This window comes from Nyctereutes procyonoides, unplaced genomic scaffold, assembly GCF_905146905.1.
Source record: "Nyctereutes procyonoides isolate TBG_1078 unplaced genomic scaffold, NYPRO_anot_genome, whole genome shotgun sequence".
In the NCBI taxonomy this organism is placed as follows: domain Eukaryota; kingdom Metazoa; phylum Chordata; class Mammalia; order Carnivora; family Canidae; genus Nyctereutes; species Nyctereutes procyonoides.
Window position 1 is genome coordinate 7,152,223 of NW_026575140.1, and position 14,745 is coordinate 7,166,967.

A 14,745-nucleotide genomic window follows, 5' to 3' on the forward strand; every position below is an offset into this window, starting at 1 on the left:
TTTATTGGAAGATGAAATCTACAGAGAATAAATTGAGGATATGAGGTTACCCAAAGGAACTTATTACTTAAGTCAGTAACAGAGGAAGATTACAACAGGAATGTTTGCCCACTTAGGAAAATACTGATTATTTAATAGGAATTGTAAAAGTCATCCTTAGGGGGTCTGTTTAACCAAAGAAAGAAAATTTAGAAGTTGTAAAAGTCATTCTTTTTTTATTTTATTTTATTTTTTTTACGATAGTCATACAGAGAGAGAGAGAGGCAGAGACACAGGCAGAGGGAGAAGCAGGCTCCATGCACCGGGAGCCTGACGTGGGATTCGATCCCGGGTCTCCAGGATCGCGCCCTGGGCCAAAGGCAGGCGCCAAACCGCTGCGCTACCCAGGGGTCCCTGTAAAAGTCATTCTTAAGATACATTCCAATTGCAAGCGCTTTTGGATTTTGCTTAAAACAACACACAAGATGAGGGACATCTTTGGGTGGCTTAGGGAGTTCTTTGGAAGTTCAGAGGCCACTTGTGGCTGACTAGAGCTTTAAGGAAAAGTCCTGGGCAGAGCCTTGCACAGTGGTGCCTTCTGACAAAAAGTCACCTCTAGAGACTTTTTTTTTTGCTTTAGGGATGCTGCTGGAATCCGCTTCACTCCCCTTCATCTACTTTATAGCTTCCATTTCATTTTTTTAAACCAGAAGTTTAATTGATTATCTGTCTACCTTATTTACCTATCTTGGTCCCAGATGACTTCAAGCTCTTTTGCTAGAAATTAGGTCCCTCTTCAAACAACTAAAATTTGTCATAATTTAATACTTTGAGAAAGAGCATACAGGTTTGGAAAGAACAGTAATGGCAAGTAATGTATAGCCTAGAAGACCCTGATTCACAATTGCATGTGTAGATTTGGCATGCCATATTATTTTTTTCTAAACATCCCTAAATTTTAGTCACTATCTTCAAATCTTCCTGGCAGTATCTCTGTGTGTTTTCTTAGTGATAAGTATTTGAGTTCAAAGATGGGACGTTGTATATAGACTCCTGTTACATACACCAAGAATAGCAACTTTCCCATACTTGATCGTTGTTTTTACTCATTCTTAGAATGTTGAGGTATATAAAATCTCATCCTCTTTTGAGACATGCTAGTAACAATATATGGACTCCAATACAAAAGTGTTTCTTGGACTAGGTATTACTAATCAGTTCAGGTTGTAAATTGCCTCTCAGCAGAGAAGATTTTTCTTTAGCTTCATCTAATAAAGTATTAGCTTGGTTTTATGAGCTTTAATTAATTATGAGATGGATTCTCTTGTAGTTGTACCTTATATGTCAAATTCTTTGAAAACTCTTAATTCAAATTTAGCACTTTCATTTCACTTGGGAGTTTTTCTTTCCCCCTTTGGAAGTAAGTTCCACTCTACTGTTGCCTGAAGCTTGAGCTTGACAGTTCATTTATTTGTAATTTAGAGAGAAAATTGTTAGCTAACAAAGTATTTCATTGCTGTGCTTCTAGGAATTTCAAGTCAATGAAAGCTCTCTCCATGGTTATTAAACTGAAAAATACAGTCTTATGTAAACTAACTTAATCAGTAAAGCTACTACTTGCTGAAGATAAGGAAGTATATGCTAAAGGACTATTATTATATCTATAAGAATTAATTTTGGGGGACACCTGGGTGGCTCAGCAGTTGAGCTTCTGCCTTTGGCTCAGGGCGTGATCCCAGGATCCGGGATCGAGTCCCGGATCCGGCTCCTTGCAGGGAGCCTGCTTCTCCTTCTGCCTGTGTTGTGTCTCTGTCTCTCATGAATAAATAAAGTCTTTTTAAAAAATTACTTTTTGTTAGTTTGAATGTATATACATGTGCCAGTATTTGCTTGCAAGATCATAATGGTTTTTTCTTTTTAAGATTTTTTTTTAATTTTAAGATTTTATTTATTCATGAGAGACAGGGAGAGAGGCAGACACAGGCAGAGGGAGAAGCAGGACTCCCATCCTAAGACCTCGGGAATCATACCCTGAGCCTAAGGCAGACGCTCAACCACTAAGCCACCCAGGTGTTCCTAAGACTTTTTTTTTTTTTTTTTTTTTTTTTAATTTCTCTCTGTGCCCAACTTGGGGCTCCAACCTACAACCTTGAGATCAAGAGTCACATGCTTGGGATGCCTGAGTGGTTCAGCGGTTGAGGTTGAGTGTATGCCTTTGGCTCAGACTTGATCCTGGAGTCCTAAGATTGAGTCCCACATTAGGCTTCTGGCATGGAGCCTGCTTCTCCCTCTGCCTGTGTCTCTGCGTCTCTCATGAATAAATAAAATATATATATATATTTATTTTAAGATTTTATTTATTTACTCATTAGAGACAGAGACGGGGGTTGGGGGGCAGAGACATAGGCAGAGGAAGAAGCAGGCTCCATGCAAGGAGCCTGATGTGGGACTTGATCTTGGGACTCCAGGATCACCCCCCCCCCCCCGGGCCAAAGGCAGGTGCTAAACCTCTGAGCCACCCAGGGATCCTCAAATAAATAAAATCTTAAAAAAGAAAAAAGTCACATGCTCTACAAAGTGAGCCAGCCAGGACCCCACAGGGGTACGGTTTTGATAATTACAGATCTTTAGTCATTTATATATTAAGCAAATGTCAAAAAAAATAAGTGTTTTATCATTGGCTTGATAGAATTTATGGAATGCTTCATTTAGTAATGTGATGTATTAAAACATATTGTTTATTTTATTTTTTTTTTAAGATTTTATTTATTTATTCATAGAGACACAGCTAGAGAGAGAGAGGCAAAGGCACAGGCAGAGGGAGAAGCAGGCTCCATGCAAGGAGCCCGACGTGGGACTCGATCCCGGGTCTCCAGGATCACGCCCTGGGCTGCAGGCGGTGCTAAACCGCTGTGCCACCGGGGCTGCCCTTGTTTGTTTTTTTTAATATATTGTTTCTTAACCAATTTTTTCCATTTTCATCTTGCCCTCATTTTGCTTTTCATATTATGTATGCATTTATGTATATTTAGTGTTCATAAAATTATTTGCATTTCTGTTTTAGAATGATTGCAGATCTGGAGCCAAAGAACAAGATGCACTAGTGGACAGATTGCTAACCAGGGGCTTGAGAGTTCTGTTTTCCCTCCTCAAACTGACTTTGCAGTCACGGAGAGGTAAATGCTCTTTCCATTTCTTGAAAATGGGAGTAGTAAATCCTTTCTAGGGTGGAAGGATTTGCTATTTTGTTCTTAGGTATAGGAGATCCAGGACGGTGGGTAATTGAGGGCATATAGGTTTTATAGTCTGAGTCCTTCGTTTGGCAGTCCACTGCCATATATTAGCTGGGTGACACTGAGCAAGTTACTTAACCTTTTTATTCCTGTGGTCCCCATTTGTGAGAGAACAGCACAACAATTACAGAGGCTGTTCTCCAAGTCAATGAGAATGTTTGTAAGCATTAAGTACCATTCTGAGTGTGTACATAGAAAGACCTCCAGGAAATGGTTGTTTTTCTGCAGAAACCTTTGAAATGTGTATATTCTGACTATTGGCAAATGAAGTCCACAGTCTGTGGTGATTTGAAATTTTTTTGGAACCATATTCTTGGGGAAATGGATCTGAGATAAAAGTTGTCTTTGTCAATAAGAGTTAGCCTAGCTGCTGACCCGTTTTTGCATCATTATCAATAATTTTTAAAAAACATTTTAAAGAGTCGCTTAAAATTTACTGTAGCCTATGATTTGTTATAAAATATATTGGAAAAAAAATAAAATATATTGGATATCAGAGGGAACTTGAAATAGACCTTATAAATGTTGAAATCTACTAGGATTTGGAATCTCATCAACAACCAATGTAGGGTTCTGGGTAGGAAAGTTACTTCTTAGGCTAAGAGAAAGCACATGAAAATGTGAAAATTTTTTAAAATATGAAAATGGCTTAATTTTACTTGTGTAATGGCAAAAGGGAAAGGTGGGAATTACAAATGCTGGCATTAGAAAAGCTTATGTGAAGGAATCATCTAAATGACAGCTACTAAGATTTTTCTTACAAGCTGTGCCTGGAGCAAATAGAGAGGAGGAAGGAAACAGGAGTGAAAGCTCTACTATTCTTCACATCTCTATTTTCCATGGGCAGCTTGGTACATTGATAGATGGGAATGGCAAGGTCTGTGTGCTAGTGTTCTGTCACTCCAGAAATAATTTGTACCCTGCAGGTTTTTTTTAGGAGTGTTGACACAGTATATATTAATGAGCTGCTGAAAAGAAAAACAATACTAATTTGAAAAGCTGTTGGGGAAAACTAGCCTTAAGAGTTTGGGGAATGGGGTTGTAGGAACATGTTGGTCACTTTTAAGTGTTATGGCTATTTAATTGTTTAGATCCCTGTTTCTCAAACTGGGATATGAATACCCTTAGGGTACAAAGTGGTATGATTCCGGGGTACTTGAAGCCACAAGATAAACATGATCCATCTTCTTGGAGCTTCAATTGTGCTCATTGAGGGGGCGGTGAGTTAAGTAATTTGACTGGTAAGTAATTTTTAAATTTTTACATTAAAACAAATACATATTTTTAGGATCAGAATGGGAACCACGTATGACTGTCTAAGATAACACAGGTTTTCAACAAAGTGAGTCATGAATGCCTGGTAATAAGAATTGCTCTTTGTATAGGTACTATAGTGAAAGCATTCAAGAAGCAATACTTTTGAGATATAGAACAGCTCTATCTTTTAGCTCTTTACTTTGTTCCCTGTAGTATCCTACTGTGGGATATAGTTGTTAAATTGTTATTTATTTATTTATTTATTTATTTATTTATTTATTTATTTATTTATTATAAACTTTTACTTATTTATTTATGATAGTCACACAGAGAGAGAGAGGCAGAGACACAGGCAGAGGGAAAAGCAGGCTCCATGCACCGGGAGCCCGACATGGGACTCGATCCCGGGTCTCCAGGATCGCACCCTGGGCCAAAGGCAGGCGCCAAACCTCTGCGCCACCCAGGGATCCCTGGTTGTTAAATTGTATTAAATGGTGCTTGTTAGCTTGGATGCATGTTCCTGCACATGCCCAACATGCACAAGAGCTCTGTACATATTGGTAGGCAGTTCTAGATGGCTGGACCGAGTCAGAAATACTGTCATTAAGACCATTCCAAAAAAAAAAAAAGACCATTCCAATGACCTAAGAATTAGAATTATTTTTTTCTTTTAAAGATTTTATTTATTTTTTTCATGAGAGACCAAGATCACACCCTGAGCCAAAGGCAGACCAACCACTGAGCCACCCAGGCATCCCAAGAATTAGAATTTTTAAAGCAATGAGCAAAATCAGGTCTAAAATTGTAAATTCGGTAAAACAGAATTTTGAAAACAAGTATCACATTAACTTCATCATAATTAACAATTTATACTGATTTTGTTACCCACCCATTCAAGTTGCTAAGTAGTCAAAGTTATAATAAAGTGGCTAAAAAAAAAGTGGCTAAGTCTTAAATTGTAGACCTTGTGACTCCTAAGATGGTTACTCAGAAAAATCTAAACTGTTCTGTGTATTTTAAATTTACTAAGTGTTATTTTTTAAAAATTTACTAAGTGTTATTAGTGTATTGCTCTTAATACAAGTGGCACATAAGAATTATATTTCCTATTATTGATAATATCTGTTCTTTGAATATAAGTTTTATATTTGAACCTAGTTTGTTCTAGATTTGAGCATGACTTTCTCTAAAATGTATTTGAATTGAATCAACCCGGATGTTTATTTTTATTTTTATTTTTTTTTAATTTTTATTTATTTATGATAGTCACAGAGAGAGAGAGAGAGAGAGAGAGAGGCAGAGACACAGGCAGAGGGAGAAGCAGGCTCCATGCATCGGGAGCCCGATGTGGGATTCGATCCCGGGTCTCCAGGATCGCGCCCTGAGCCAAAGGCAGGCACCAAACCGCTGCGCCACCCAGGGATCCCCAACCCAGATGTTTAGATGTGCTCTAAATATTTATAGTATTTATTGAACACTTATAAGGTGTTCATTATATTTTTTGAACACTTGCCTTTCTACTTTGTGTCTACTAATTGGTTGCATTAGATACTAGGGATTCGAAGATGAATAAGAAAAAGATGGTTTTCCTCAAGGTCTTGAGTATGGGGCAAGAGATCAGTAAATAAGTGTTGCTTGTGCTCTCATAAAAGTGTGGGATTCAGGGAGAATAGTTACAGGGGTTAGTGAGAGATGTTGCGAAAGGCTTTCTGGACGAGAAACCCTGATGTAGGTGTATGAGGAAATTCAAAAGCATACAATTGGATTTTAATCCTACTAGGGCACCAAGGTTTAGTCAGTGTTTTTTAAAGCTACATAGCTTTGGGCAAGTCCATTAGGGGTTACTTCCTTGTGCCTTTTCTCATTGGTAAAATGACATATTTACCTTGTTACAGGCTTATGGCAGTTAAATGAAGTATGGTTAAGGGGGAATATGTATATATATTTATATATTTGTGTATATGTATATAAACATGTATTTATGTCTGTAACTACAATGTGCTGTGTAGAAGTAAAATTATGATCTTTAGAATAGTTGGTCATTGTATATATTTTGCATTAAGCTACAGTGATTACAATTAGACTGTACAGAAGTTAGGTGAATGAAGTAATATGGATGAGAAAATTCTATTAATCAAAACCTGTTGATCAGGGGATCCCTGGGTGGCTCAGCGGTTTAGCGCCTGCCTTCGGCCCAGGACGTGATCCTAGAGTCCCGGGATCGAGTCCCACATCAGGCTCCCTGCATGAAGCCTGCTTCTCCCTCTGCCTGTGTCTCTGCCTCTCTCTCTCTCTCTCTCTGAATGAATAAATAAAATCTTTAAAAAAAAAAATGAAGTATTAAAAAAAACAAAACAAACCTGTTGATCAGTAGAGAAATGGATAAGGAAACAGAGCCACACTGTTTTGGGAGCAATGTTTGACAACCACAAAAAGAAACTGATTGGGAATACTATTAACTAGCAAAATGCTTAAGAAATTTATTTTTTTAAATACAGTAGAAAAAAAATTGTTATGGAATAAAAGCAAAGAAAAAAACCAAAACCTGGCACATAGCAGAAACCTAGTGAGTAATTGAATGAATGCCTAGGAAAAAGACTAAACAGACATCAAAAAACTGGTCAAAATATAATAAACTAACAGTGCAAGGGTGGTTGGATCTAGGGTAACTTTTCTGGTTTTTTTTTTTTTCTTTTTTTAAAAAAGATTTTATTTATTTATTTATTTATTTATTTATTTATTTATTTATTTATTTATTTATTTATGAGAGATACAGAGGGAGAGAGAGAGGCAGAGACCCAGGCAGAGGGAGAAGCAGGCCCCATCCCATGCAGGGAGCCTGACGCAAGACTCCATCCCAGGACTCCAGGATCACGCCCTGGGCCAAAGGCAGGTGCCAAACCGCTGAGCCACCCAGGGATTCCTTTTCCTGGTTTTCTTTTCTTTTTTTTTTTTTTAACAATATCTTTTTTTACAAAGCTGTTTCAGACATTTTTTTTTTTTAATTTTTATTTATTTATGATAGTCACACACAGAGAGAGAGAGAGGCAGAGACATAGGCAGAGAAAGAAGCAGGCTCCATGCACCGGGAGCCCGATGTGGGATTCGATCCCGGGTCTCCAGGATTGCGCCCTGGGCCAAAGGCAGGCACTAAACCGCTGTGCCACCCAGGGATCCCTTTTCCTGGTTTTCTATAGTTGTATAACATCTTGTAGTGCAAATAGATTCTCTTTCTTCTTCTTTTTTTTTTTTTTTTTTTTTTTTTTTTAAGATTTTATTTGTTTATTCGTGAGAGACCCAGAGAGAAGAGAGAGGCAGAGGCAGAGGGAGAAGCTTGCTCCTCACAGGGAGCCCAATGTGGGACTCAATTCCAGAACTTCCTCAATTCCAGGATTATGCCTTGGATAGAAGGAAGACACTCAACCGCTGAGCCACCCAGGCGTGCCTGTTCCTTTTTCTTTTTAAAGATTTTATTTATTTTTTTTGAGATATTTTTATTTTTAAGATTTTATTTATTCATGGAGACGGGGAGGGGTGGGGCACAGACATAGGGAGAAACAGGCTCCGTGCAGAGAGCCCAACATGGTACTTGATCCCGGGTCTTCAGTATCACACCCTAGGCTCAAAAGCAGCGCTAAACTGCCGAACCACCCGGGCTGTCCATAAAGATTTTACTTATTTATTCATGAGAGAGACAGAGAGAGAGGCAGAGACACAGGCAGAGGGAGAAACAGGCTCCGTACAGGAAGCCCGATGTAGGACTCGATCCCGGGTCTCCAGGATCACACCCTGGGTTGAAGGTGGCGCTAAACCGCTGAGCTACCTGGGCTGCCCTTTTTTGTTTTGTTTAGTTTTTGTTTTTAAATAAAGTAGCATTAAAAAAAGAAAAAAATAATAAATAAAGTAGCATTGCCAAAATTTGGGAATGACCATATTCAACGGTGGGGAAGTGATTAGATTATGAATCTTTTTAAAAATAAAGAATATCTATAAAATAAAATGTCATGCAACCATTGTGTTATGTATAGTAGTATATTGAAAGGGAGAGATTTGAGACATACTACATAAAGTAGATTATCAAATAGTATGCACAAATATGTGTATGTATATAGGGAGGGGACCATGGATATAAACCAGAAAGTTTGTTTATATAAACCTATAGATTTATGTTTTTGGTTTATCTGGGTTTTCTCCTATACATGTATTATATAGTTTTTATTTTTTATTTTTTAAGATTTTTATTTATTTATTCATGAGAGACACAGAGGGAGAAGCAGGCTCCATGCAAGGAGCCCGATGTGGGACTCAATCCCAGGTCTCCAGGGTCATGCCCTGAGCTGAAGGCAGCGCTAAACCGCTGAGCCACCCGGGGTGCCCTGTATTATATAATTTTTAAAGGGAAAAGGAATCCAGTATAGTAAGAATTAGTACTAAAGTTTTCTGATAAATATAATGAAATAATAAAAGTTTTTGTCTTGTTTATGCTGGCAATAAAGTCTAGACTTCTTGAGTGGATTTGAAGCCTTACCAGAACATTGTTGCAGAAGTGCAAGCATGAGGAGGAGGCAGGAGGGAGAGTACTAGTAGCCACCTATCTGCCCAAGTATTAGAAGGAATTGAGGTTACAGAGGCAATTCTTAGAACTTTCCTCACTTTGATTTGGTCTTAAACCTTTTTTGTGTCACCTGAGTAATGTTTAGTTTCTTTCTTTGGAAAGTCTAATATTTGTAGAACTAAAATCCAAAGAACTCTTTTTTTTTTTTAATATTTTATTTATTCATTAGAGACACGGGGTGAGGGAGGAGAAAGAGAGAGGGAGAGAGACAGAGGGAGAAGCAGGTTCCATGCAGGGAGCCCGATGTGGGACTCGATTCCAGGTCTCCAGGAACACACTGTGGGCCAAAGGTGATGCTAAACCTCTGAGCCATCCAGGCTGCCCTTTTATTTTGTTTCTACAGAGATAAACACTATTAACAGTTTGATGGGGATCCCTGGGTGGCACAGTGGTTTGGCGCCTGCCTTTGGCCCAGGGCGCGATTCTGGAGACCCGGGATCGAATCCCATATCGGGCTCCCGGTGCATGGAGCCTGCTTCTCACTCTGCCTGTGTCTCTGCCTCTCTCTCTCTCTCTCTCTCTCTCTCTCTCTCTCTGACTATCATAAAATAAAAATAAAATTAAAAAAAAAAAGTTTGATGTGTTCCCTTTTGAGTTTTTCCCCTGCACTTTTGTAAATGGGCATGTACATTATAGTACAGTTTTATGTTTTGTTTTTTGTTTTTCCTAGAGAAGGAGGTGGGAGAGGGAGAGAGAATCTCAAGCAGGCTCCATACCCAGTGCAGAGCCCAATGCAGGGCTCAATCTCATGACCCTAAGATCATGACCTAAGTCAAAATCAAGAATTGGTTGCTTAACTGACTGAGCCACCCAGGCACCCCCATATAATAGTATTAAGGACAGAATGTAATTGTGCTATACAAGTATTTTTTTTTAATTTTTATTTATTTATGATAGTCACACAGAGAGAGAGAGAGGCAGAGAGAGAAGCAGGCTCCACGCACCGGGAGCCAGATGTGGGACTCGATCTCTGGTCTCCAGGATCGTGCCCTGGGCCAAAGGCAGGCACCAAACCACTGCGCCACCCAGGGATCCCTATACAAGTATTTTGTAACTACCACATTAAATAAAAACACATGGGGGTAAATGTTTCAAATAGTACAAAATGTGCAGTGAAAAGTAATAACTTTTTTCTACCCCTGATCCCTCAGTTTTCTTTCTCGGAGGTAATAAATATTAGAGCTTTTCGTATATCCTTCTGGAGAAAATCGTATGCATGCATAAGCATGTGTGTGTGTATCCTTTTATTTATTTTTTTTAAACTTTTTTTTTTAATTTTTATTTATTTATGATAGTCACACAGAGAGAGAGAGAGAGAGAGAGAGGCAGAGACATAGGCAGATGGAGAAGCAGGCTCCATGCACCGGGAGCCTAATGTGGGATTCGATCCCGGGCCTTCAGGATCGCGCCCCGGGCCAAAGGCAGGCGCTAAACCGCTGCGCCACCCAGGGATCCCTGTGTGTATCCTTTTAAAAAAAAAACAGATGGTATCATACAATGCACATAGTCCTGGGCATTTAAGTTATTTTCAGTTTTGCTGTTAGACAAAGAAGTTCTAGTAGATATCCTTGCATACACCTCTTTGTGCACTTGTACTAGTGTATTTATAAGATGACTTCATATAAATTTAATTGCTTGAATATTCCTAGAAGAGGGAACAGCATATACAAAGGCCCAGAGGCAAGAGGAGAAAGCCCAGAATGTTCTGGCTACTGAAAGCAGTTTAGTATGATTAGAGCAGAGTGTGTGAGGCTGGATGCAGATCTGCTGATAGGGCCTTAAAGGACCCTGTAGTCTAGGTTTAAGAGTTTATTAGACTTCAGCTTATAAGTTTTCACATGGGAGGTTTCAGAATTGAAATCTCCTTCCTATTATCAGGAGATAATTATTTATAGGTAATTATTAATAGGAATTATTATTCCTATTTATTATCAAATTACCATTTTAGTAATCTGTGTCCATTGTGTGAAAAATGGATGGTAAGGAAGCAAAGAGAGAAAGCAGGGAAACTAGTTTGACCAAGGCCGTTGCCTCCGTCCAGGCAAGATGTCATACCTGCCTGACTTAAGACAGGGAATCTCGCTAGAAGTGCTATTTGTATAGTTTTATTTGTTTCATTTTGTTAAACTAAGTTGGAATTCTAGCCTGCATTCTCTTTTGTAAGCTTCCTTCATGTTATATGTTATGAACATTTTCCCCCATTAGATACTCTATGTTATTACAAATTACTAAGAATGTACTTCTTTATTGCTGGTTAAGTTTTCTAACCTGTTCCTTTGGGGATAAGTCTCTTGGTTTTGGCCCTACCATTTTGCCTCTAATACTTCATCTCTCCTCTTCCCCACTGTTTGAATTATTTCTAATATAAAAGTAGATGGACTTGGAGTAAGAGCCAAGTTAATTGTACATTTGAGTGCACAGATTTTGAGGTGTCTAATAACTATTCATAGTCCTTTTTTTCTTTTTAAGGATTTTATTTATTTATTCATAAGAGACAGACATAGATAGGCAGAGGGAGAAGCAGGATCCCCTCAGGAAGCCTGATGTGGACTCGATCCCTGAACCCCAGGATCACGCCCTGAGCTGAAAGCACAGCTTAACCACTGAGCCATCTAGCTGTCCCCAGAGTCCTTTTATTTTGATTTTATTCTTGACTGTTCTCAGTAGTAGATATTTGCTGATTTAATGACTTTCAGATACGTCTGCATCTTAGCTAATGGCTAAGTAGATTATCCTATCAAGTATATAGTTAGGGCTTTAAGCATTTTTCACACTAAAATCCTCTGTTTCTTATTTTGAAGGAGGGTAGATGCCTCCCCAACAAGAAGGGTAGCAAATAAGAGTCCTAAAATGTTGTAGATTGATGAGGGTTTGTTTTCTTTTTTAAGATTTTATTTATTTATTCAAGACAGACACAGAGAGAGAGAGAGGCAGAGACACAGGTAGAGGGAGATGCAGGTTCCATGCAGGAGCCTGACTCGGGACTTGATTCCAGGTCTCCAGGATCACGCCCTGGGCTGAAGGCTGTGTCAAACCACTGGGCCATCGGGACTGCCCTTGATGAGGTTTTTTTTTTTTTTTTTTTTTTTTTTTTTATGATAGTCACAGAGAGAGAGAGAGGCGCAGAGACACAGGTATAGGGAGAAACAGGCTCCATGCAACGGGAGCCCGACGTGGGATTCGATCCCGGGTCTCCAGGATCGCGCCCTGGGCCAAAGGCAGGTGCCAAACCGCTGCGCCACCCAGGGATCCCCTTGATGAGGGTTTTTAAGAGCAAATGTCTTGATGTTCTATGTGTAGGGAGAGTGTGCAGGGTTATACAGTGATTATACCTTGACTTTGAGCAGCCTTTCTAGTTTAAAACATAACCTAATGGAGGGAGGAAACAGCCAATCTGGTAGATTGTACCTAATGTTTATGGTGTTTCTGCCTGACACAGATTTCTTATTAGATTTCTAGGGCTTCCAAGGTGCCTGGGTAGCTCAGTTGGTTGTGTCTAACTCTTGATTTCAGCTCAGGTCATGATCTCAGGGTCCTGAGATCAAGCCTTGCCTGGAGCTACGTGCTGAGGTGGAACCTGCCTGAGATTCTTTCCCTTTCCCTCTGCCCCTACCCCCCTCTAAAATTTCCTGGACTTCAGATGTAATTGACAGTTGGTAGAGTGATGTGCATTAGCCATCTTCATCTAAATAGATTGTAGAGACCTCTTCCTGATTCTTTATTACAGACAAGTAGACTGTGAAGCTAGGGAACTACCTTTTGTTCCATCCTTTTGTACAACTTTGCTGTATGTACTTGTTAAAATTTCCGGTCTAACTTTTTTAGCTGGGATGTGGGGTACTTGTTCCTTTACCTGCAAGGATGAATCTAACTTCATAACCTAACCTAAAAAAAGAAGTCTAGGATGTTAAGCCCAAATTAAAGTTGAAGTAATCTGGCAATCTCTTCCTTTTACAGAAAATAAACCTAAGAGACAGTGATTTGCCTGAGGTCGTAGGGCAAGTGCTTCTGCCTTTTTTGTTCTTCCCTGTTTGGGTCTGCATAGTCTAGGTTTCACAGAATGTCCTCCTGCATTTGGTTTGGAGCTAATTATTTGCTATATATTCAGCTTTTTTGATCTCTTTTGTCAGAAATATAAATCCATGTATTTCTATAGAAGAAAAGTGTGAAGACTGTATACACTGTTACTGCTCCTGCACACATTAGGTTTAGTATCAGAATTTTTTTTAACATACTCACCAACTTTAAAGGTTTCTGTGTATGCAATGCTTGTTAGACTCTGGCTGTCACTAATAATAAAGCTTGGTATCTAGTACCAGCTGTGTTCAGAATTTGAGCTTAAATTCAACAATTTACCTCAAAGAGGTAAATACCTCTTTCATTATAATTCAGGGCTTCTTCAAAATCTTTCAATAGTTTCTCTGTGATAAGAACAGACCATCATTGATTGGAAACCAGTGTTGCTTAGCACCTATTTTTAGTATTGTCCAGTTGGACCGTTGAAAGTTGTAAATTATTTCAGCGCACTACTTCTTATTTTTTTATAAACTCTGGTATAACAGAAAGCTGGCAGAGAATGGTCATGATCATATGTCATAAAGCAGGTACAAGGTATTTTACATTCACACAAGTATGTATGTACCCATTCTGTAATAACAGGGGATAATACCCTAATTGCTTGTGATACTTCTTGTGTCTCTGAATTATTTGTATCTTTAACTTTCTGCTCGTACTTAAAATTTTTTGTTATGAATATATGTTGAGATTATAAAATAATAGTGACATGGTTACCTCTTTGTAATAAATTGTATTTTACATTTTTTTTTCTTTCTGGCATCTTGCCAGACAAGGTCTTTTGCTCCTCTCATCATGTCTTTTGGGTATTTATAAGTATATAATTTTTCCCCCAGTTTCTTAGTTAAGCTGTTGCCTATATCTCCTTTCCTATATTTGTTTCCATATTTTTAAAGAGTAACCAAATTGACAACTTATTTGTTTTCATAATCTAATGTAGTTTATTTTTTTAATTTTTTAATTTTTATTTATTTATGATAGTCACAGAGAGAGAGAGAGAGAGGGAGGCAGAGACACAGGCAGAGGGAGAAGCAGGCTCCATGCACCGGGAGCCCGATGTGGGATTCAATCCCGGGTCTCCAGGATTGCGCCCTGGGCCAAAGGCAGGCGCCAAACCGCTGCGCCACCCAGGGATCCCTCTAATGTAGTTTAAAGTAACATTCTGTTTCTTCCATTAAGCTTCTGTATGTCTGTGTTCCTATACATGTATAGCTTTTATCTGTTTTTAGATTTCTTTTGTTGTATTGAATAGTACTTAAGCAATTATCTGTACTTCATTCTACTATACTATTTATTCACTAAGAATTCTCTTTTATTTTTTTATAGATTTATGTATTTATTTACTTATTTGAGAGCAAATGTGTACAAGCAATGTGTGAGGGAGAAGCAGGCTGCCCACTGAGCAGGGAGCCCAGTGTGGGCCTTAATTCCAGGACCCCGGGATCCAGGAGCCTTTCCTACTCTTTTAAAAATATACTATTATTTGATTTTTGTTTAGAGAACTCCTATTGCCATTTATTATTAGGC

General features: G+C 38.7%; 1 protein-coding gene across 5 annotated transcripts in view; it reads left to right on the top strand.

Moving 5' to 3' along the window:
* Positions 1-14,745, top strand: part of CTCF (CCCTC-binding factor) — a 57,123-nt gene that overhangs the window by 2,481 nt on the left and 39,897 nt on the right. For 4 of the 5 annotated variants that reach the window (XM_055306924.1, XM_055306922.1, XM_055306923.1 and 1 more), the window contains exons 2-3: positions 3,044-3,155; positions 4,401-4,513. The gene's annotated coding sequence lies outside the window, so the exon portion shown is untranslated. The remainder of the gene's footprint in view (positions 1-3,043; positions 3,156-4,400; positions 4,514-14,745) is intronic. The other variant, XM_055306925.1, reaches the window with a different exon arrangement.